Raw genomic sequence first — 25,288 nt, 5'->3', positions numbered from 1 at the left:
ATGTCGTTGGTTTCATCGCGCTGCATTTAAATTTTTTTTTTAAATCCTTGGTTCAGGTTACGTGAAACACCCTGTGTATATATATATATATATATATATATATATATATATATATATATATATATATATATATATATATATATATATATATATATATATTCTCACGTTGTCGTGACTGCGAATAAACACAGTGGCGCAACGCAAGCCACGAAACTGCTTTCTGGGCGAACATGTGTCCAGAAAAACAAGTAACTCTCAGCACAATGATAGCGGCGAGCACATTTGTCGATCGTAGACATCTCTTCTTAAGCGCGTTCGCTTTTATACGTAACTAATCGGAGATTCCCGTGTAATCGCTGGTGTCCACGTGCCTTCCTAAAAGCACTGCACAACTTGTGCGGCGCGTACGACCTGCTCGTACAAGGCACGGTGACAACGGATGCAACATTCGAGAAACTTGAGATGCAGAAAAGCGCGCGTCTCGTGCTGCATGTTAACATTGAAATTTTATTCGCCGCGCGTTCACTGGGGACGACAAACAAGTGCGTGTGGCTGACTCTTAAAGAAAGCATCGTCCCGATGCTGCGAACATGACACAAAGGCGAGGAACAAAAGTACGTGCAGTAAATAAACCTAACAAAGAAATAAAGTCCCAGAAATTCGTTTGCGCGCGTAGAATGGCCTAAATCGTACGATGGGAACGACTGAAGGTTGCGCAATGCCCTTGACCTCGCAGTCCAGCGCAGGCGCCAGTACGGATTTTGTATGGTCCGAAATAACGTCGCAGTCACCGCGTCGGCGTATTGGGGTCCATACCCAAACACGGTCGCAGGGCTGCTACTACACGTAGCATCGTCGAATATTGTAGGGCCGGCCGTCGGTCCTCTGCTGGCCCTTGATGCGCAGGCGGGCGAGCTGTCGGGCTTCTTCGACACGCTGGTTATGGGCGGCGACGTATGGGTTGTCTTCATCGCTGATGTACGGAATCAAGGCGTCGAGCGTCGTCTCTGGGTTCCTGCCGTAATCCAGCTTGAATGGCGTCATCTGCATTGTGTCATGTACTTCCGTATAGTTAACGAAGATCCCGTAAAGAACGGTGTCCCACGTCTTGTGTTCGACGTCGACGTACATCGCTAACATGTCGGCGAGCGTATTGTTCAGACGTTGCGTTAGTCCATTCACTTGCGGCTGATAGGCGGTTATCCTCCGGTAACTTGTCTCGCTATATTGGCTATATTACCGCTCCGCAGTAAAAGCCGATCCTCTGTCGATGATGACGACTTCTGAGGCACCATGTCACAGCAGGATGTTCTCGACTAAATAATTTCGCCACTTCGCCTCACTACCTTTGGGCCGAGCTTTCGTTTCGGCGTAGTGGGTAAGGTAGTCAGAAGCCACGACGATCCAGCTATTCTCAAATGCTGACGTCAGAAGGGGCCCCCCATAACAATCTGCTGGAACGGCTAGCGAGGAGGTTGAACAGGCAATCTAGTTTGTCAGCGGTGTCGATGGCAGTCTCGTCAAGCCTTATACTGAGCGACGCCGGCAGCGAGGTGCGGCCGGTAGCACTTCTCCAGTGTCCTCGAGAGCGTGCGGCAAAGGTACCCAGCGGTCGGCTCGTCATGCAGGACGTGCAGACCGCAATGCACACCGGAAAGGTAGTTAGCGTGGACGCAAGTTGTTCTTCCCCAGCACATCAGTTCGAACGAAGACTACTCGTGCCTAAACGCCCCTTGGGACAAAGTTGGTGCTGCCTTCCAAGTACCAAGGCTTCTTACATCTGGTTCCTCTCGCTGCTACTCGGCGGATTCGTCAGCGCTTATTGTTCCTAGTGTAACAAAGAGGAGGACAGGCGCAAGCAGGATCCCCAATGCGATGCGCGAGGCAGTGCTCGACCCGAACCAGTGCTCTTCGCTGCGGACTTTTCTGGATTCACGGCTTACGTCCAATAAACCTTTTCACTAGGAAGGCGTCGTCGTTTTGGTTGTCTTGCGGTGGTGAGTCGATGGGGGCGCGAGCGAGGCACTCTGCAACATCAGAATTTTTTCGTCCGGACTTGTAAAGAGCGGTCATCTCCAATTCTTGCAGTCTAATGCTCCATCGTGCTAGGCGTCCTTAAGGGTCCTTTAATTTGGCTAGCCAGCACAAAGCGTGATGGTCACTTACGACGTTTAGCGGCCTGCCATATGGGTAGAGCCGAAATTTCGCGGAAGCTCAAATTACGGCAAGGCATTATTTTTCCGTCGTTGAATAAGTGGCTTCCACTGTTGATAGCGGCCGGCCAGCGTTAAGACGTGACCCGTTCAAGTGCGTGTGTCCTCTGGACGGCGCCAAGGCCAGCGCTACCTGCGGCATTTCGGTTTCGGCATCCTCGTCCAAGTGGGCGAGTACTGGTGGTGACTGGAAGTGCTTCGACTTGCGGGGTTTCCCACTTGAACTCGACGCTCGTGAGATGAGTCAATGGCTCGGCGATGCAAGAAAAGTCCTTGACAAAACGCCTATGTTAGGCACATAGGCCAACGCACTGCTTTTTTGTCGACGGGCTGCTGGAATTTTCCTGTGGCAGTTTTCTGCTGGTCTAGACGGACTTGGGACTTGCTGATGATGTGGTCCAGAAACACGATTTTTTCGTACGTGAAGTGGCACTTTTTCAGCTTCAGGGTGAGCCCGGATGACTTGATCGCTTCTAGTGCAGTTCTAAGTTGGCTGAGGTGACCATCGAAGTTTGCGAAAAAAACGACGACGTCATCCAAGCAGGCGAGACACGTCTGCGATTTTAGGCCTGCCTGTGCATCGTGCGCTGGAATGTCGCAGGCGCCGAGCAAAAGCCGAATGGCATGGCCGTGAATTCGAAGAGGCTGTCCAGAGTATTCGGGGAAATTTCGGTGGAACTCAACAAATTGCGACGCCGATTTCACGATCGAGCAGGTGTTTGTTGTTCTCGGCAATGACTTCTACGGCTTCGCCTGCTTGTGCGCTGACGGAAATCATGATGCTGGCGCGAAGCGGGAAGCTGACTTGATCTTCGAGTATGCTTAAGGCACAATACGTGACAACGGTATCGCTTATTCTTCGGACAGCGTTATCGACTTGAACTTTAGGTCGATGACTGCGTCGTGTTGGCTCAGAACGTCCATGCCGAGAATTTTTGCAGGATAACGAAGGTCGCAGGGTAAGCCGGGTCATGAACTGTTAGTCCAGCCGTACATATTCTAGTCGGCGTTATTAGGTGACTTCCAGCTGTCCGGATGTGATCGCCTCGCAACATTTCATTCGCGTCTATATAACCGCTATCATTAAACCATTTCTAATTAATTTTAATTCTCTGGACAACGCTTTACAACTTCCATGTCCAAATTTCTGGTGGAACCTGGTGAGACGCCCTTTAATTAAGTAGCTTGTATCCTGTCTCGGCGTTTATTTATCGGGCAGAAATTGACGACCCTTTGATCCAACAAGCACGTCGGCTTTTCGACAACATGTCCTCCGCGACGTCCAGATGGCGTTGCACAAGGCGTAGGGTCTGCAGCCCCGTGGTGACGTCTCCTTGGGATCCAAGAACTTGCGCGTACTCTGGTGGCACATGCTGCAGGAGCCCGGGTGATTTAACGCTCCTGTTCCTCGCAGCCCGTAGATTTCGGGCTTAAGCCTCAACCAGGTAATATAGTTATATAATATTTTTTTTGAGTAATCGAATCCAGCACCAAACTACTAAAGCATTTCTGTTCACATAAATCTACAAATCAGCAACTCTCTTACATGAAACTATTCTATAGCACGTTATAACTGTGGGACCCATAACTCGAATAACAGTTGTAGAGAGGGGTCCTTAGATTAGATAGATTGATTTAGCATAATAACTGTGTCCGTCTTAATTCCTGGGTTTATACAACACAACATACCGCAGGCAATGCGAGAACCGCTGCAATACTTTGACAACCGTGTACAGAGTGGTAAAGCACGCTGAAAAATCCGGATCGCTGTACTGGTAACCCTTGTAACTCAACGAGCAAGCTGGAGGTCTCGGGCGCTCCTATATTTGTTTTATTACGCTAGGGACACTTGAGGCCCGTTCACCCCGTCCCTGCGCCGTTCCAGGTGCGACAACGCATGCGCGACCCGCGCCGGTGACCTGGGTCACATGCCGATCGCGTACGTGGGCCGCGCGACGTGTGTTGGAGGTCACGTGGTCGGCCGTGGGTGCCACGTCGAAGTGGGAGCACGTGAGAGCGAACCGAGAAGGGTGCAGCGGTTTGATGCGCGTTGTCTTACCGCGCGCCCATGCCACGTGGTCTAATGACCTTTGGATACGCGGCGCAGTTGGCAGTGCAGCGGCAGCACGGGAAACGATCGAGACGCGCGTTCCTCTCGGCCGTTGTGCCCGCGCTCGCCGGTTCAGGGCGCGCGCGCGCTTAATATTCAGCGAGCGCTTGATCGTCAACAACCTATTCGTGTCCACTGCAGGACGAATGCAATTCGTTTTGCCTTACGTTCGCTTACTCCCAGCGATTAGAGATCGCTTGAGATAAGCTGGGACTAAGCGAATGTTTACTGCGAATTACGCTGCCCGTAAACTGTACGAGTCTTCCACTTCGTGTAACAGTCTAGTACTGTGTTATGTCTGCCAATGCCTCGCTTTTTGGGCGTAATCGCGACTTTTTCTTTTTTTTTGCTAACGCACTATGGGTTCGCGCTTCGATCTCGTATCTCGTTATTGTCTGTTGTGCTTTATTATCGTTATTATGTTGTGCCTACTAGGCCTTGGAAATGTGTATAATAAATAAATGAATGAATAAATTCTCATCGCTGCGCGCAGTGCCTCCTGGTGGAGTCCGTGCTGACCCCGCTAGGCGACGGATTCCCGCTCTTCCGGAGACCCCTGATGGCGCTCGTCTACTGCCTCCTAGCGTTCTTCGCCTCTATGCCACTGGCCATGCAGGCAAGGTGCTAGACGCCGTCTCGATAGGAAACTTTGCTTCGGCATCTGCCATCTATCCTCGCTTGCTCGGCTCAGCACAACTGCAGTGGCGAACTCAGCACAGGAAGGCGCGCACCGCCACACACACTGATTGGAAGTATTGTTACCGTGTTGGTACCCCGGCAAACGCGGGCCATTTGGGCAGATTGCGGATTGCCGATTGAGCGGGGGCGTAAACGTGAGTGGTCGGAGCGCTGCAGCAACCTGGTGGTGCAGAGCGCAACCGACCAAACACAGAGCTAATATTGCAGTACTAACGATTACGCCACTGCCAAAATATTGTACTAGCAGCGAATAGGAATATACTTGGTTACTGCGATATTATATCTGTGTTTGTCTGTGATGTGCCTGTGTTTGTCTGCGAGAGGTGTCACTCTCTTGAGTGACGCCGAAGTGAACGGACGTGCCTATTGAACGTGCCTTCACAGTGCAACAGGAGGAAGGCGCCAAAGCGATGTCTTTTGCTCATTTGTTTGTTAGAATATATATTCTTATTTCTCATGTTTTTCAGTTTCTTGCTTCGTTTGGTTAGGTATAGGCAGGTAACAAATATTTGTATTCTTTTTTTTTATGCAAGTATGGTTACTTTTGTACGACGCCTTGTTAGTGTAAGGTAACGGTCGGTACTAGGAGGAACCCACGCGTGCGTTGTTCTGAATGAGAGCTGGGCGCACTCTGTCTGCAGCATGTGTGTGGTAAAATCGCGACAAGACAGTCTAGAGCCGGAAAATGCCGTGCTCGCGGACAACTTTCCTTGGCAATGAAGCGAAGGTGACAGAGCCAAATTACGCGAGGGCTTGAGGAATGCAGTCCCACAAATGCGTCCGTGTTTTCTGCGTGAAAAAAAAAAACAACGTTGCTTCATTCTCTACAGGAAGCTATTTCAAAGAGGACGCAGCACACACCAGGGAGATACTTATTTTTTTTCTTTATGCTTTGTCATTTCTCAAATGGTAAATTGTTTGCTACGTTTATGCCGGAACCACGCGTGCCCATCCGGAGCTCGCCACCATGCATAAAGAAGCGGGCCAGCTGACCGGCGTGAGTGTGCTTTCCGTGAGTGGGATAAGAGCAGGGGACCTTCAAGGTCCACTGCTACCTCCAAAGCCGAGAAGGCCTGACTTCAAGCACTGGAGGGACAAGAATGCAGCTGCATGAGACCTTCACGTTTGGTGCCTTGAGACGCAAGGTGCATCAATTCGTAACGAGTTGCCTACGTCGGCGAAAATCGCTAAGGATGTCTCAACTGCCCCGACATGCAGATGCCTGGTGTGAGTGAAACGACTGTGCGAACACTTCTAAACGACATTGGCTTCACTTTCCGCAAGACGAAACTGAACTCTTCGAAAGCCATAACATCGTCGTGTGGCGCAGAAAGTACCTGCGGACCATGCGGGAGCATCGTGCAAGAAGAAAAAAAAAAGAAAGAATGCGCTTTCGCCAAGCGCTCGTTCTCTACGCGTCACTCTGTGTAATATGGCGGGGCTGAAGTAGCGTCTTAGAACGTTGCGTTTTATGGAACGCTACGCTAATAAAAAGCTTGTCATTGCGTTGAATTGTGTACTCTTGCGACACTGCCAATTTTTGTGGATTAGGAGACTTTCGCTAACGTGTACGCTATGGAATGAAGAGTAATGCCAAGTGTGCGTGCCATTTTCATTGCAAGACTGTGTACTTCTTAGATGAGACCTCGGTAACTGCAGGACACACAGAAGATATGAGAAGACACCGATGTTGTGACACGGCAAGACGCTTTCCCGCAAGGAACAATGTCTTCCATCTGGCAAGGGTGGTCGCTTCGTTGTGCTCTACGCATGCAGGCAGCCAGAAGGCCTTCGTAAATGAGGCGCGCGTCGCCTTTGTCACCGCACCCCTTGACAAGTTACAAAGGAATCACCCAAATGTACAGAAGCGGCAGATGTAGGCTTCCCCGTCCGCATCCGCAACTCAGCCGAATGCAGCAAACGATCGTGCGACGCACGCAAGCGGGGTCACTAGCGCATCCCGTGCTCTTGCACAAGATGTTCCCAACAGAGCATGACACTTCATGCCCGTTTTGCAGACGATCAAAAGGCACTCTAGCACACATCCTTGCAAAGTGCACTAAACTCAAGAACCCCCCACCATCTCTCCCCCCCCCCTCCACAGCCCCAACCCCCCCGAGCGATGGGAGACCTTGTTGTCCAGCCCCGACCTACCGACCCACCTCACGCTGGCGGCTAGGGTCCAGGAACTGCTGGACGCTTATGGGACCTGAGAAGAAGGTTCCACCCCATCTGGTGCCAGCGCGCACCAACCTTTACTAAGAGCTCAGTATAAAAGTTTATTCTCTCTCTCTCTTTTCGTTCAAAGAAGAGTGTTGCTGACCACCATTCAGAGACGGATGGTCACAGTTTTGAGAAGTGGTTTATCGAACAACCATTGCCTAACATTGAACCCGCAAGCGCTATCGTCATGGGCAATGCCAGTTGTCATAGAGTGCAGCTTGAAAAAGTGCCATTTACATCCACTAGAAAAGGTGATATTCAGTCGTGGTTGAGAAGCAAGAACATTACGTTTTATGCTGACCAGATAAAGATGGAATTGATGGAGCTTGGCAATGAGCATAAGCACAAATTTATTGGGTAGAAAATTGACACCTCCGCTAACGCAGCTGGTCATGCTGTTTTAAGGTTGCGGCAGTATCAATGCGAATTTAATCCAATAGATCCAGCACTATTAATAATAAAGTTAGTAAATAGCTAGTAAATCCACGTGCTTACTAGATCACAATGTATTTTATTACCTACTTAGCAGCTCTGTGCTAGTCGGCGGCTAGTAAAGCTAGTAAGTGCTGCCTTTACTAGCCAAAAAGGCTTCTTAGTAGCTTTTACTAAGTAACTAATAAGCCACTACTAACAAGTCTAGCAGTGGCCTATTATGGTGAGATTGTGGTAGTCTTATGCAAAATTGAGATAAACTGTAGCGTTGCCCATTATGCTCGACTAACAGTTATGTGCGACGTCGTAGCATACATATATGCAGACAGTAGGCTTTAGAAATTTGGGCACAAAGCTTTGATTAGTTAACCAAATACATAGGTGCTCAGCGGTGCAACATGTGTTCCCTCGTGCTAGGGGTATAAATGTTCTTCAAGATGCCCTATGAGTATGTGTCGCGTAGTACCTCTTCTGTGTGTTCTGGCCCATCGTTGCTTGTTGGAGATATGTAGTACATTCTTACCCGGAGTCAGTGCGCCCTCATAGCCCTGGTAAACATGATGTGTGTATACCTTTCATTGACGCCCTGATACATAGTCAAACGACATGGCTCGCTTTCTTTTCATCTATATTTATTATTTTACTTTATCATGCTTTTACAATACTGTCGACTTCATATGACAATGCAAGCGGCCGTTATAAATCAAATAGACCTATTATTATATGGTTCGTAATTATATTTCAGTTGCGTTAGTACTGCACTTCCGAGGTAGTATTTAGTTAGTACTAAGTTCTTTTTTTGTAGCTTCAGCAGGTAGTGAAAAGTACTAACTATCATTTTACTACCTGCACTTACTAAGGAAGTAGTGCTTTTTGGGACAAGTAACGTGTTAGTATTTAGTTAGTGAATATGGCGACCTTCTTTTAAGAGTGCAGTTTTGAGCCAAGTGCAAGGGTACGTGGCCCCAAATAACGCATCATTTAAGCTTGACGACATAGAAAAACTTTCGCATGCAGAAATTAGTAAGCGAGGAAAACTTGAGGCGGAACTGCGCTCATATCGAAAGAATCGAAAACGAATCATCGGACAGTGATGGCGGAGTTGAGGCACAACATTCAGAGCCCGATAATCGAGCTTGGCTCAGATTCGAGCACAAGCTCCGAAGTTAGTGGAAGTGAGACAAGCGCCTGGGAGGAAATGCCCTGAGTGTTCTGCTTCTCCTCTTTGTGTTCCATTTGGCAAAGGGCGCTTACAAACTATTATTTATTTTTATTTTCACAACAGCTCTCTTCGCGCTCTCGCTTTGTCGGTATTTGTTATCTTGTCGAACGCTGTGTTATACATATTTAAAACAGCGCCAAAAAACACGGAGGAAGGAGGACACAGGACGAGCGCTGTATCCAGCGCTCGCCCTGTGCCTTCCCCTGTCCGTGTTTTTTGGCGTTGTTTTAAATATGAATGATCCGTACCAACTAGCTCGCACCAAAACCCTTCTGAGTTTGTGTTGTGGTTCATATTTGTTCTCGTCTGTGCCTCGTAAAAATATTGCCTGCTGCTTACTGGAGGCGCCAAGAAAAAAATTTTAATTGTACATCGAAGCTTCTCAAACATCACCCCTCTGGTAAGCTCTTCGTTTTTCCATCAGGCCATTACTTCAGATAGCGCGGGTGTATCAACTGCATCTCTGACAAAATGTGCGTATCCTTACTAAAGCAAAGCGAGATATAAAGCTTTGGCATGCGCAACATAATCGTGACGACATGACTATTTCTTGCACTGAAATGTTCCCCATAAGTTAATTTATTTACCTGAGGTCGAAACAACTGAAAAGTCTAACATCGCCGATTCGCTATTAGAAATCCTTACTGAATTATCTTCGTCTGCCTTCAAACATGCACGGGAGCAATGGAAGGTTGACAAACCGAAACTAAATCCGAAACGCGCTGTAATAATTGGAATATGCCTTGCTGATTTTGCTTGCATTGGCTCGTTCATGCTTTTTTTTACCCTTTCAAATTTAGTAGTGTGCTTAAAATACTTCGATGCATGCAATGCATTTTCCACCAAGGACAAAGTGCGGCATAAAACATGCCTTTTGGAAATTGAACGCTTGCTGCTTGCAAACTTTACAAATAAAATAAAACCTCAACTGAAGCAGAAAAACAAAAGATGGACTCAGCCACGAGTGAAATTCTTACCGTGTGTAAAAATGTTGTGCATAAACGGGGTTAACTTCAAGCAGCAAGGAAGCTATGGTTAAGCAGTGAGTGTACAATTCATTATGACTGGCATAAAAGCAATATGTATGTATAATGGTCTCTTTATGCAGATATATACTCGTCTGATGTTTTCAAGGAGAATATTTATATGAAAGTGAATAATAATTTAGATTGCTGATAAGACAATTTATTTCGAGTGAAATCAAATAATTAAATTTTTTCTTGCCGGCCTGGGTGTTGCCCCTTTAAGAAGACATACCTGATTCAGCATTTCAACAATGTACGATACATTACCTTTGGACGTATAACTGCGCGAAAAAACGAGGACACAAGAAAGAAACGCACACCACACCACAAGCGCAGATTTCCTGTCGTTGTCACTGCGCTCGTGGTGTGGCGTTTCTTTGTGTCCTCGTTTTTTCGCGCAGTTATAAGAAACGTCTACAGCTATGAACCAACTAACCCACCAGAACGTCCTACTAAAGACATATTACATAAGTGCACAAAATTAAGCAGTACCATGACAGACATGCTCCCTCTCTCAGCCATGCAAGCAAACAAGCATGATCGACTTGAGACTGTTTGATGCTGTCAGCATCATATATGCGTGTTCTATTCAGATTCTTTTCCCTACATAAAAGATAAGCTTCAACAGGATGCCCATGATTAGTGGGATATTGTAAGCTCTGCTCAGGTTATTTGCCTGAGTGGGGCACTGGTTTCGTGTTGTTTATCTAGTAACACCCTTGCTAGCTAATGCACAGCCATATTTTCAGAAAATGAAAACATGCATACCATAATATAAACAGCTGGCCAGTACCTGTATTTACCTGAAAGCAAACCAACATTATCAAGTGACTAAGCTTCGCAGAGAGTTCAGGGATCTCACGTTGTATGAAAAGGTTGATGTAGTAAGTGGCTTTGTGTTTGTCTTTCTTAATGAGTAGCTGTTTTAACATGCACCTGACAGTGAAATGAAGGCTCATATTGCGCCAGCAAGGGCAGCACAAAACATTGAGGAAGCACTTGTTGCCATTTTTTTATTTTCATAATAAACTAACGGATAGTTCCTTGGGTTCAGCTTTGTGACTAATGCGCAATGTGTTCTGCGTAGAACCGCAAGGTGGGTGCACCCAATTACTTAGTCATTGCTCGAGTTGCCCACTAAATGAGTGCATGTCAAAGAACACAGAAATTTGCAGTCAAGAGACCACAGTGACTCAACCTCTGTGCCAAACGTAAAATTGTTCCACAAGAAAACACCTATAGTGGCAAACTTGGGATGCATTCACGTGTACTATTCAAATCTGCACATCACAAATAATGTTTCATTCCTTCCCGCATTGGTCACCATTGTACATACTTTATTGCAGTGCTGTCTGCGTGGAGTAAAATAGCCTGACAAATCAAAGCTGTGATAATTCAGTGCATTAAAAGCAGCTTTGCATGTGGCTTAGATAATACAATCATACGCATGTGCCACCTTAGTATTAGCCGCTTTCCTTGCTAGTTGTTCACTGTTATTCCTGATCTGCCACCAGGCACTGCTGTACTCCTGCCGGCACGCTAGAACAGCGTGGCTATACGCGAACATCCCATCACTCTGAAATGAAGGTGGTGCACGTTCCCTGTCAGAATACACTTATAAGCCTAACTGTCTAGCATGCAAAAGAGCCTTTGAAATGTAAGGGCTTCATGGGCTTTGCTCGCGTGACGTTTTGCATTTATAGTACAAGACCACATCCATGGACAAAAGAGTTAACACAAATACTTGCATTTGTGACTTCCCGGTCACAATGCAGGTAGTTTTCTGTGGTTTTCTTTGTAGTTTCTAGTTTTAAACATCTCAAAACATTTGTACATTTGCATGTATTTATTGCATGTTCTGAATGTACATGCATTGCCAGGGGTATATCTTCTAATGTGAAAATACTTTGTTCGACATATTTTTACCTGCATATTCTTTAACTTACCCATAGGTTCTCTCTGCTCTACGTGTAGATACCTCCTTCAGTAGTGGTATGTGTTGTGCCTTCATTAGTGCAGGAAATGTTATGAAATCTGTGAATTCATAAAATAGAAATCATATTAATATAACCAAGAAACATGCGGGCAAGCACATCATGACATACCAGCTGAGATGAAAGCACTAGGTTAAAGCTTAGTTCCCACTTGTGCTGTGGTATGGTGTGAACCATATTCTCACGAAGGTTTGAGTAATTCACATTTCAAGTGATGAGTGACGGTTGCATAAGTGCAACATCTTCCTCTACCTCTGTCAGCGACTTAGGTACACATAGCCGGTTGATCTGTGTGATTATTTGCGTAGCTGAAGTCATGTATCACCAACAGCTCCCGCGCACCATCTGATCGGCCAACAGCGTGCAGGAATTGGTCTTGGAGCTACCGGTTCAGCGGTGGCTTTTCACTAAATTGATAGTTGAAGAGACAGATTTCACTTCATCGAAAGGCTCAAGGGAAAATGAGCATAGAACGGATGACGCCAAATGTAGCCACCATGTATAACTGAAGAACAACACGTGACAGAACGATGAGCAGTGGAATTCACCTGACTAGCGTACAAAGTAATACAGATGCCTTCAGTATTTCAATACTGATATACTAAAGACAAAACTTTGAGTTGTTTAGGTGAAATAATCATCAAGACCACTCTAATAAGCGAAGGAAAACGCTAAATAAAAAGATACTGCCTCAGGTACTGTCATTGGTCAAATATATGCATTCTCACTTGCAGCGGACACACTCTATAAATTGGTTTACATACAGGCATGAAATGTTGTAACTACACCACGTGATAAAATTTAAGGACGACCAACTGAATACTGTATAGAATATATTTGGTGGGGTCTAGTTGCGCGACATGTCTTGATAGGACAAATTGTGCTCTTTTTACACAAACATGCACGTAAACTAAAGGTCTGCATATATTTTGTTTAACTGTTAATGTATGCGTCAATTGAACAACACAACTTATACAATCAATACATATGTACGTATTATATTTTGTACAGGAGTAAGTCCTATTAGTTATGCAATGATTTTCTTTTCTCAACTGCGTGTATAAGATGATGATGGTAATTCCATCTAGGCTTCGGTATCATTTCCAGAATATGATAAAATAAAGAAGTGTCAGTGTGTATGGTTCTAAAATGTTCGACAATATCTTATCTCGCTGGGCAGTAAGTTTATGACAAAAGAAAAGTGTAGCACACTGACCAAAACAGCGTTGATAATACAGGGAGCAGATATTCTGCTGGCAAAGTCGCCTGAAAAGTTTGCCAGCAGTTCATCCTCATTGGCTGGCTTCGATGACATAACTAATGCTAGCATATTCGGGAAAATTTGTGTTCAGAATATTCTTATAACAGCCAGCAGGCACCATTTATATTGTGATAGCAGCTGAATTCTGAACCGTAATGCTCTGTGACCATGGACATGCTAAAAAATGACAAGAAGCCCATAATCTTGGCCATAATCTGGCAGCGCAGCTGAAAACGGTTCGGTTTATGAGTGGAACCATGGCCTGTGTGAAATAAAGATCGACGGGATGGGCACTTAAAGCCTCCAATATCCTACACCCACAATTCGTTGGTAGCAGTACACTTACAGCTAGATGAAAGAGCACTGGAAAACACTTAATGGACATGCTTTTCAGGCACAGGTCAGTTGAAGGCGCAGTATTCGGCACTGACTGGGGGCAGAATGAAGAGGATAGAACCTAAAAAACTTCCCAGGCAGCTTATGCTGGTACTAGCAATAGATTTTGTTCGCATTAGACTGAAGGTTTGTGCTAGAGCTAGTGACATGAACTACAGAATGAACTAGGATGGATCTACAAAGTATCGTCAAAATTTCATTTAGCTTACTCTGCCTGCATTACTAACGTGACCATGGCTAGTCAGTGATGAAGAAATGACGGCAAAATTTATTTCATGCCATTCTGCTGGCTGCTCTAAGTCTTACTTGTTTATTTTTTACATTCATATTGACTTTTTGCCAGAAAACGTAAATTTGTACAGAATGAAAAGGACGCATCCCAGTTCTTAGCTATAATATATTCATCTGCCATGCCACTGCAGTGTCTGCATAAACAGACTCTGTGCTTGGTCACCAGCAAAAACCGAACAGTTAGGATTTTTGGGTTTGCAAGTCGCTTGCATCACAAAATATAAAGCTATTTACTTCGTGCAATCTAGAAATTCCTGCTGTTCACACCAATGCCGACACGATAAAAATCAAGGTTGCCCGAAAGTTACATCCGTGACATTAGCGCTCTCAGGTGTGTCCACATTTAATGACAGCGCTGTATGTCTGGAAGTACGCAACTTTTAGGTGTTCCCTAAATTCCTCTAACCGAAAGAAGTATCTTCAAAAGTGCAGTAACAGCTTTTGAAACAAACGATGCATGTACGAAACAGACAAGGCCGGTGTGATAGAGCTTCTCTGTCGGGGTACTGCATAAGAAAACGCAATCGGCATCACTTGTGCACAGTTCACTTCTGAGCATAAGCACATCGCATGAAGCGAGCACTTTTACGCCTAGTATCGCTGCGGCACATCGCACATATGTATCACGACTTGTATCTTGCGAACACACTTCCTAACAGAAGCAACACAACTCGAACGTCGCAGTCAACACGGCGTATCGCAGCCGGAAAACCGGCTCACACGCAGTATAGCACACGCGGAATAACAGTGATAACGAGGCAATAAGAACTTATCGATACTGATCGTATCATCACTTCTGAAAGTTGCAAAGTACTGGCGCTCATACTTTCGCGGGAACGAACCGCATACCCAGAAGCCATACGAATCGCGTACGCTGGGTGCGCCGATCGGACACTTTTCATTTCGCCACGCCCTGAACTTGTCGTGCTCAGAATGCACGTGTACGTGATGAACTTCTCGTTTGCAATGCACACGCCAAGCACGGCACAAAAACCACGATGTCAACGGCTTGAAATCTTTCTTCCGACGCGCACGCAAACGCAACACACTGTCTGCGCTACGTCTGTTTCTGTCGGCGATCGCAGGCATTCATGAGGCCTGGAAGCGTACTCCGGCTTGCTGCCTTCGATGAATATATACGTGAGTGCTGGATGACTAGCGAAAATAACAAGAACGAGAAAATGTATATAGTTAGGAATGAAGCTGTAAACAGCTTAAGGGATGAAGATGGTAACATCGAAAGAGACTATGGGCTGCGGTACATCAGAAACGTTATTAGTGATAACTTCGGCACGAGAAAGAGCGTAGTTCATGTTCAAACAGATCCAGCAACAAGAGAAACCTGAGAGATCAAAAGTTAGTGTAGAAAGCTTTCACACGACGAAAACAGAAGAAAATGTCCCTAATAACACGGACGCAGGGCCCGATGAAATCGCAATCATCACCACCATCATCGACATCAGCCTATTTTGTGTTCGCTGCACGACGAAGGCATCTCCTTGCGATCTCCAATCACTTTTGTTCGGCGCCAACCGGTTGCAACTTGCGCCTGCGAATTTCCTCATTTCATCACCCCACCCAGTCTTCTGTCGTTCTCGACTGCGCTTCCTTTCTCTTGGCACCCATTCTGTAACCCTAATGGTCCACCGCTTATCTAAACTACACATTACATGGCCTGTCCAGCTGCATTTTGTTCTCTTAATGTCAGTTAGAATATCGGCTATCCCCGTTTGCTCTTATATCCACACCGCTCACATCCTGCCTCTTATCGTTGCGCCTATCAGTCTTCGTTTCATCACTCTTTGCCCGGTCCTGAACTTTGTGGGGACTGCGTAGCCCGTTTCGTTGCAGCGCCATAGCGCAGCACGTTTTGGGCATAGGAGCCGCAGCGCGGCGAGGTCGCTTTCGAACTTAGCGCGCGCGGTCCATCGCTTTCCCTCTCTCTCGTTCCTCCGAGGGCACCGAACGGCAGCGGGACCGTAAAACACTTGCTGCTGTCCGCCCCCGAATGGTCCAGGGGCTCACCCGATTGGTCTGTTTGGGTGGGAACCCGTGTTCCCTCTCTCCTGGCGACTCAAGTCGAGAGATGAGCGGCAACGCGGAGAAAAGCTCTCGGACAGCGAAACGGTGCGTACTGACTTCCGATTCTCCCGGTCATCCCTTTGGTTGGCCGGTCTCGCCGAAGGTCCTCGACCCGAGGCAGTTGCGTACCTATTCGCTGCTCCTGTTCTGAAGGCTACGCCAAAGAGACGCGGCTCACTTGACGTGCGCGGTCGTACTGCGCCGAGTCGCCCTCGGAGGCTACTCCGAGCTGAAAGAACGTTGCCCTGGTAGCGCAGTCGTTGGGAGCCATCCTCCCGTATAGCGGCGCGCTATCGCGCGTTTGAGATACCCAGTGTCACCCCTTGACTTGCGGGAGCTTCGGCTCACGAGCCCCGCGCCGAAACGGGTGTATACAGATATCCTGAACGCCAAGGTGGTCGTACAATAAACGCCTTCCTTGTACTCTGGGCCTTCTCCTTGCGGCGCTCTGTTTCGCTCCCAGAGGAGACCGAACGAGCGTCCGCTTCGGGCACACGCTACACACGCGGCTGAGCTGATCGTCCCCTGGAGGGGCTCGGATCCTCGGACCCGCGCGGTGGTCTAGGTGACTCCCGGCGGAGCACCGCTATATAGGCAGAGACCACAACTTGTTCTCGAGCTTCTTTGTCAATCTCCAAGTTTCTGCCCAATATGTTAGCACCGGCAGAATTCATGGATTGTGCATCTTTCTTTTCAGTGATACTCGTAAGCTTCCAGTCAGAATTTGACTGTCTACCGTATGCACTCCAACCCATTTTTATTCTTCTGTAAATTTCCTTCTCATGATCAGGTCCCCTGTGGGTAATTGGCCTTGGTAAGTGTACTCCTTCACTGACTCTAGAGGCTGACTGGCGATCCTTAACTCTTGTTCCCTTGCCAGGCTATTGATCATTATCTTTGTCTTCTGCATATTAATATTCAGCCCTACTGTTACTCTCTCTCTGCTAGGGTAATCAATCATTTGTTATAACTCTTCCCCAGTGTGGCTGAAGAGTAGAATGTCGTCTGCAAACCGAAGGTTTCTGAGATATTCACCGTTGATCCTCACTCCAAAGCCTTCCCAGTTTAATACCTTGAATGCTTCTTCCAAGCACGCAGTGAATAGCATTGGAGAGATTGTCTCCTTGTCTGTCCCCTTTGTTTATAGGTATCTTTCTACTTTCTATGTGGAGAATTAAGGTAGTTGTGGAATTCTTGTAGATATTTTCCAAGATACCTACCTAAGCCTCTTGTACTCCTTGATTACGTAATGCATCTGTGACTGCTGATATCTCTACCGAATCAAATGCCTTTTCGTAATCTATGAAAGCCATATACAGAGGCTGATTGTACTTTGCGGATTTCTCGATTACCTGATTGATGACATGGAGGTGATCCGTTGTAGAGTATGTCTTCCTGAAGCCAGCCTGTTCTCTTGCTTGACTGACATCAAGTGTTGCCCTTATTCTATTGGAGCTTATATTGGTGAATATATTATGCAATACTGGAAGTAGGCTAATTCGTGTATAAGTTTTTAATTCTTTAACGTCTGCCTTTTTGTGGCATAGTAGAATGTTGGCATTCTTCCAGTTCTATGGAACCCTTAAAGTCGTGAGACATTTTGTATAAATAGCCGCATGCTTTTTAAGCATGATGCCTCCACCATCTTTGATTAAATCGACTGTTATTCCATCTTCTCCTGTCGCTTTTCCCCGTTTCATGTCTTGCAAGGCCATTCTAACTTCATCGCTAGTCATAGAAGGAGCCTCTGTAACCTGTTCATTACTACTTCGAATGGAGGTATGGTGGCTGCTCTGGGTACTGGACAGGTCAGTATAGAATTCTTCCGCTGATTTTACTATATCTTCGAAATTGCTGATGATATTGCTCTGCTTATCTTTCAGTGCATACATCTTGGCTTGTCCTATGCGAAATTTTCTTCGCTCTGATTTCCTGCTGTGTACATTCTTTACTGCTGCCTCAGTCTTTCTTACATTATAATTTCGAATATCCCTTACTTTCTCCTTGTTGAACGGATTTGACAATTCCGTGAATCGACACTTTCAGTCTTTGTCGTTTCTCTATGAGGTTTTTCGTTACTTGAGAGAGCTTACCTACTTGTTGCCTTAGTACCTGACTTCCTACTTCAATTGCTGTTTCTGAAGCTAGTCTAGTTACGGTTTTGTTCATTACCTCTACTTTTTTTTTTTTTTCGGGAAATTGCGAGGGAAAATGTGGAAGCACACTTGATTGAAAAACAAAAAGAAAAATCCATCAGCCATCCATCGGTTTCATTGTTGGATAAAGAAAATTCACTGCTATCATCATATATTTAACGCATTTTACCGTAAGTGGTTGTTTCATGCCCCTTGCTGTTTTTATGTTGACCCGGTGGCTTTGGTCCACGTCTTTGTTTTTTATCACAAGTGTTATATGTACTATAGACGTGCTCTCTTGACTTGATCGCGCAGATCTGTGTCTATTATATGCGCTATAGGCGTGCTTTGTTGACTAGATCGCGCAGATCTGTGGGTATATAAGCAGGTGGTTCTTTAAAAATAAAACCAGTTGTTAGAAAGCGCTCGTCCTTGTGTTTCTTCTATTCTTCGTCCCTGTTTGTTTGCGCACAATAAGTTTTAAGATGTCCATTGTTGTTATTAACCGAAGGTCCCGTTGCAGTCTCTGACTTTGGGACCCTCGTCTGTATATTGTCTCTTACCAATTCATTGTATTTAAGGAATAATAAACTGAAACTAAAACTACAGGATGGGTTCAGACCAGGCAGAAGATTATAATATATGTTTATAAGATATGCCTCAGTGCATACAAATTTTGTTAGTTCGGTATAGACAATTATGTATAGCATTTTTAGATATTAAGAGATACGACGACAACGTAGACATGGAATTGATATGGGATATTCTCAAGCACGCAGGGATAGATGACAATTTCGTGGAGCTCTTGAAAGAGATACACATAATGATTATTCTTAAGTTTTATGGAATTTTTAAAAGTATCGATCCTCCTGCCGATAGCATAATTCTGGACCTTGAGCCGGATTATTCAGAGAGGCCGACATTACTTGCACAGGAAATCGAAAAACAAATTCAAGTAATTTCCTAAAACCCACTAATTATCTTTAGAATTAATTACTATAAGGCACATATTGCAATTTACGAATTGTAGCCGGTGAGTTTGCAAGGTACATTCACTTGGAATCAATTTTCAGAATAACGCCTGCTTGGAAATATGCGCCATCAAACTTGCCGTAAAAATGCACTGTTGTTCCACTTACATTTCTTAACAAAACGCTCATTTATGCATTGAAGCGCAAAAGTAAATGCGATGCACACGTATTTCGTTCCACACTTCGGGAATTATTATCTCTAAGCTGGCGTCATCTTGGAAACTGATTTCAAGTGGGTACGTCTTGCAAACTCACCGGCTACAATTCGTAAATTGCAATATGTGCCGTAAAGTAATTCATGAAAAAGTTAATTAGTACAATTTTGTTAATCCGTTGAACATGTGTTTCGATTTTTCGTGTAAGCAATGTCCGCCTCTTCGAATAACTCAGCTCAAGGACAAGAACTACGCTATCTGCCACAGGCGATATTTAAGATTCCATAAAACTTAAAAATGATCACCATGTATATCAAATAATAACAGACTATAGCCTAATTCACTGACCACCTGTCGACAAAGTCGTAAACGACATAAAGGCTTAGCAGAATACAGCAAACATGATGCGTACGGTGCACGTACGCATCAGCTATAGAAGAGTACCACAGCACATATCATCACCAAAAGGAAAGTCCCAAGGTACTTAGCACAACGCTTGTATTTAACAGAGGAGGAACTGAAGTTATAGTATGTTGATAAATGCAAATCACCAGTGCTAATAAATTATAGAATACTGTCTAATTCACATTTTATGAAAGTGAAGATTCTTCGAGAAGCGTGCTGGACAACGGACAATGCTGACCACCGTTGTTGTTTGTCGCCACTGTGCTATTGTTGTTGTTCATCTTGTGGGGAAAAGATCGGCAACCTTTCCCCTACCGGAAAATGTGGGTAAGCGAAGCTTGTCCTGCATGCACGTGACCTTCGTCGCTGTTAAGTAATGCGCAGGTAACGGTGCCGGATGGCTTCTGCCTCCCTCAGCTCGGGATCTTCTTCTCCTTGCTTTCGAATTGCCTGGGCTCGGGTGGCTCTAAGGGTTGGATGGGTGCGCCGACGGCGAGCTCTTTCACGGGCAAGTTCTCGCCACCGCTCGTCGAACGCTGCCAGTTCCTCAGGGGAACGCACAATGCGTGACCATCCCATCCTTTTTCCGAGAATGAACTGAACGGAAACAAAGTTGGCACCGCGCGCGCGGGACCCTTTCCTGCCCTTTCCGGCGGAAGCGAAATGGCTCTGATTGGTTGCGCGCGTGGTGTGAGCGGGCGCCTATGCAGCTGGAATCCTTGCTAATGACTCACGCTCCGGCGCCGGTGTAGCTGTCAGCTCATCAAAGCGCCATTTCTCGCAGCTGCTCTGCTCTGGGAGCAACTGTTCTTTTTTTTTTGCGTGACCACGACAACGCGACTTGTGAGCCAATACAAGCTTCGCTTGAAAATTCTGAGGTTTTACGTGCCGTAACCACGGTCGCATTACGACGCACGCCGTAGTCGGAGACTCCGGTCGGGGTTCATTAACGTGCACCTAATGCACGGTGCACGGATAGTTTTGCATTTGGCACCCATCGAAATGCGGCTGCCGTGGCCGGATTTGGACCCCGCACCCTCGGGCTTGGCAGCGCAACGCCGAATCCAGCACAGCATCATAGCAAAAACAGCCCATTGGGAATGGCAACGCGAGACAGAGAAGCACAGAAGACAGGCGCAGGTGCCCTGTGTACTCCTCTGTCTTGCGTTGCCATTCCCATTGCACTGCTTTTATTATGAAGACCAACCGATTAGCCCAGTTTTACGCTCTATTCCACTAAACCACCATGGCGGGTCCTAATGCCGAATGGATCACACGCAGGACAGCACTCATGTAACGGATCGGTTTATATGTATAGGTGTCTCTACTATCCCTGCAGATGTGCCGGTGCGGACAGGCTCTGTTCTTTACGGAATTGCGCAATGAAACAACAAACGGTATTTGAATACTCTCAATACCACAAACCTTCAATCGCCTAATCCTTTAATTAAAAAAAATCATTTCTATGCTTTCTTTCCCAGTGGTATGGCGCGTCTGCTCGGTCGCTTTCTCGCAGTGTGAAATGGCGAACCCTGAAGAAAACTCGTTATTACAAAGTAGGAGCCGCCCCGTACTCCGTTATATTAATCTATAGAACAAATTTGCTCTGTTAAACAGTGACATTAAATGCATGGGTTTCTGTGCGAATTTTAAGGAGAATTGCAATTACTTCGTTATATCTTTTACTACATTAGAACCAGGTTTGACAGTAGTTGTGGATTTTTTCAAAGAACTGCTTGAACGGCCATGAACGTGGAAGCAGGAAGGGATCACTGAGACGATGTCAAAGTATAAATCCCCACTGGGGTCTGATTGCAGGGCTTCTGCTGCTCGGAGAGTGCCACCCGTCCTCCTTACACAAAATTATTTTGTCTGCATATAGCATGCAACGTGCTTACGCTTTTCTTTTCTTTTCATCCTCTCCTTAAAGCTTAATTACTATTGTGGCCTTCGCTTTTTTTTTTTTCAGAACGGGACGTACGTGGCATTTCTGTTCGACCACTATGTGCTTGGGACGTTGGTGCCGCTGATCGCTTTTGTCGAGGTCACTTTCATCGTAGTGTTCTACGGTGCGTGAAAGTCATGCTATTTATTGCTATACATAACGATATCATGTTAGTTTGCCCGATACGCGCGCGTTACTGCGCTGCAGAGCCTCGCTTTCGCTGTGAGAAATGACGATCTTGCGTGTGCTTCTATGTGAGGTATTTGCCAGGCAGGCAGCCTAAACTTTTTTGAATGACAGCTGCTAGCGGCTAGAAAGAAAATGTGCTAGAGCACGTGACAGTTCGTCCTAGAGTGATTATGCGATAGCTGCTCTTCATGCCGTAGAGATAAAAGCCTTCCAAAATATCGAATAAGTAACAGTTATTATTTGAGAGCAGCATTCCGGGCAAGTTGGTTATCCATTACTCAAATATTATTGCGCACAATAAAAGACTTGGTGCGTATTTTTGTTCTCTTACGTACGTGTCTTTTTTGTTGCGCAATAATACTTGAGTTATTTGTTTTCCAGTGAAGATTCCCGTAATAAATGCGAACGAGGTCTTGCAAGCAAAGGTTACATGGCTGCATTGAATGTAATTTATGTTTTCTAATTGCGTTGCAGGAGTGACAAGGCTGGCGCTGGACTGGGCGTTCACGACTGGTCAGCGCCCGAGCCCGTACCTGGTCGTGTGCCTCCGAGTCGTGGTGCCCTGCATTCTCGGCGTGCGTCCGCTTATCGCGCCTTCGTGTTTGCGGGCAGGATAGCATTACTCACACACACACATTACATACATATGGGATTTAGTGACTTAAGTGTATCGACAGCAGCTGATAGACAGGGAAAGAGAAGGGAAATAAACAGCCAATAACCACGGAGATTCGGAAACGTTGCGGAAATTAAATATTACGGAAATGTAATGTTTGTTTCTTTGTGGCATGAATCGCCGCTGCTGTTATATGGTGCCCTAGGGCATTGCACGTGGTGTTTATTCAATTAAGTTAAATTCCTTTATTTGACGTCAATGTCGGCGGTTAGACAAAAACTGGCTTCACTCGCAGAATAATGCTTCGCGTTATAAGGCACGCGTAATGAGGGCTTACTGGGGCCTGCCCGCACTGACCCGGCATTTTCAGTATATATGCACTGAAACGTGCATGTGTATGTACACAGCTAAATGCAACAAAAAGAACGGAAAGAATGACGCAGCTAAACTGTGCGCGCAAAAGTATGATGAGAAAAGCACGCAAAGTTCACACGTACACTATATTAGTTGCGTGCACCAAAGAAATTTATAGTCCCCCACCTGTACTAAATGGAAGCATCCAAAGAAAGACAGCATTATGGCTGTAAACAGGCACAGTTTCCATCGCAAAGCACCGTTTTTCACAATAGGTAATCACAGAAGCTATTATTAAAAAGTAACCGATCCTACAACCCCAAACCTCACAGAAGTATTACTGTTCTCCGCGGACAATATCCCTCTGTAAATTGCATGCGCAGTTTGAAGCATGAGGGTCTTTCGTGGGGTTGTAAGTTGAACTTGTTGGTACATATTCAAAATTATTTGTAGGAGCGCTAAACGACGGGACAAACAACACAAGGACTGACAACCAGTCTTTAATTGAATGAACACATATACTCAAAGACAATGCACAACTGGTTCACATCCGTTCACTGCGACGCCAAATGGTCAACGCATCGAGCAATCCAAGTGCACAGCCATGTCACTTGATTACACGACCAAACTGTTGAGAGAATTGAGGTCTCTATCGATTCTTCCAGGCAATTTTCTTCAGCTATTGACTCACCCTACATAAGGGATGACCGCGGTGGCCCTCGGCCGGCTTGCAGTCCTCGGTCCTGGCCTTCTCTGACAAACATTCAAAGGAACTTCGCGCCTCACAAGCGCATTATCATAATCAGCCCATTCTTCATGTCCACTGCAAGACAAAGGCCTCTCCGAACAATTACCCCTGTTTTGCGCTATAGCTGATTCTGCAAATTTCCTCATTTAATCGCGCCGCTTCATTTTTTACCGTCCTCGAGGGCACTACCCTTGGCGCTCGTTCTGTAACTCCGGTTATCCATCCAACGCATTACATGACCTGCCCAGCTCTATTCTTTTCTCTTAATGTAAATTAGTATATCGACTATCCCCGTTTACTCTCTGATCCACACCGCTCTCTTCCTGTCTCTTAATGTTACGTCTAACATTCTTCGTCCCATCGCTCTTTGCGCGGTCCTTAACTTGTCCTCGAGCTTCTTTGTCAATCTCCAAGTTTCTGCCGAATATGTTAGCACCGGTAGAATTCATGGATTGTGCACCTTTCTTTTCAATGATAGTGGTAGGCTCCCAGTCAGGATCTGAAAATGCCTGCCGTTTGCATTCCAACCCATTTTTATTCTTCTGTAAGTTTCCTTCCCTTGGTCAGGGTGCCCAGTGAGTAATTGACCTGGATAAATGTACTCCTGTATAGACTCTAGAGGCTGACTGATATTCATGAATTCCGGTTCCCTTGCCAAGCTATTGATCATTACACAGGCCTACTGAATATTAAACTTCAACCCTACTCTTACGCTTTCTCAGTTAAGATCCCCAATCATTCGCTGCAATTCATCCCCAGTGTTGCTGAACAGCACAATGTCATCTGCAAACCGAAGGTTGTTGATGTTCGCCGTTGATTCTCACTCATAATTCTTTCCAGTCCAATAGCTGGAATACTTCTAAGCACGCAGTGAATTTTCGACTTTTATTGTGGAAAAGCAAGGTAGCTGTGAAATCTTTGTAGATATTTCCCAATGTATTCACGTACGTCTCCTGTACTAATTTATTACGCAATGCCTCCATGACTGCTGGTATCTCTACTGGATCAAATGGTTTTTCATTATCTACAAAAGCTATATGAGAGGTTGATTGTACTCCGCAGATTTATTAATTACCTTATTGATAACATGGACGTGATCCACTTTAGAATATTCTTTCCTGAGGCAAGCCTGTTCTCTTGGTTGATTGAAGTCAAGTGTTGCCCTGATTCTATTGGAAATTATCTTGGGGAATATTTTATACAATACTGAAAGAAGGGTAAAGTGTCTATGATTCTCCAACTCTTTAACGTCTCCCTTTCAAAGGAAAAGTATAATGTTGGCATTCTTCCAGCTCTCTTGAAGTCTTGAGGCATTGCATATAAATGACCGCAAGCTTTTCAACGTTAAACCTCTCTGCTAGGCTAGTTGGTACATAGCTCAAGGTGAAGAATGGCACAACAAAAAAATACATGGACACAAGTGACGGCATTTGTCCCGTCACTTCACATCCGTCTAATTTGTGTCGTGCCGTTCTCAACCTTGAAGCTTCTCGAGCATATTATCTCATTCATCTTTGATTAAATAGACTGTCATTCCATCTTGTGATGCCACTTCTCCCCAGGACATGTCTAGCAAGGCCCTTCTAACTTCATTGCGTGCGTGGGTGCGTGCGTGTGTGTGTGCGCGTGGGGGAGGGGGAATCGCACTGTGGGAATCGATGTAAACGAAGCTTTCCGTGCTGGATGCTTTGACTGACGGTAATTAGCGGTGATGCTGACGACTAATGCTTAATTTCTTCAACGTTTAGTCTAACACTAGAGT

General features: G+C 45.7%; 1 long non-coding RNA gene across 1 annotated transcript; it reads left to right on the top strand.

The window, feature by feature from the left end:
* The first annotated feature begins 21,517 nt into the window (after positions 1–21,517).
* On the top strand, positions 21,518–22,578 carry LOC140213142 (uncharacterized). The gene is made up of 2 exons (XR_011890114.1): positions 21,518–21,743; positions 22,283–22,578. It is a non-coding gene; the product is annotated as an uncharacterized lncRNA (long non-coding RNA).
* The last annotated feature ends 2,710 nt before the right edge of the window (positions 22,579–25,288 follow it).

This window comes from Dermacentor andersoni, chromosome 9 (genome assembly GCF_023375885.2).
Source record: "Dermacentor andersoni chromosome 9, qqDerAnde1_hic_scaffold, whole genome shotgun sequence".
NCBI lineage: Eukaryota > Metazoa > Arthropoda > Arachnida > Ixodida > Ixodidae > Dermacentor > Dermacentor andersoni.
This window is presented reverse-complemented; position numbering and strand designations above follow the sequence as displayed.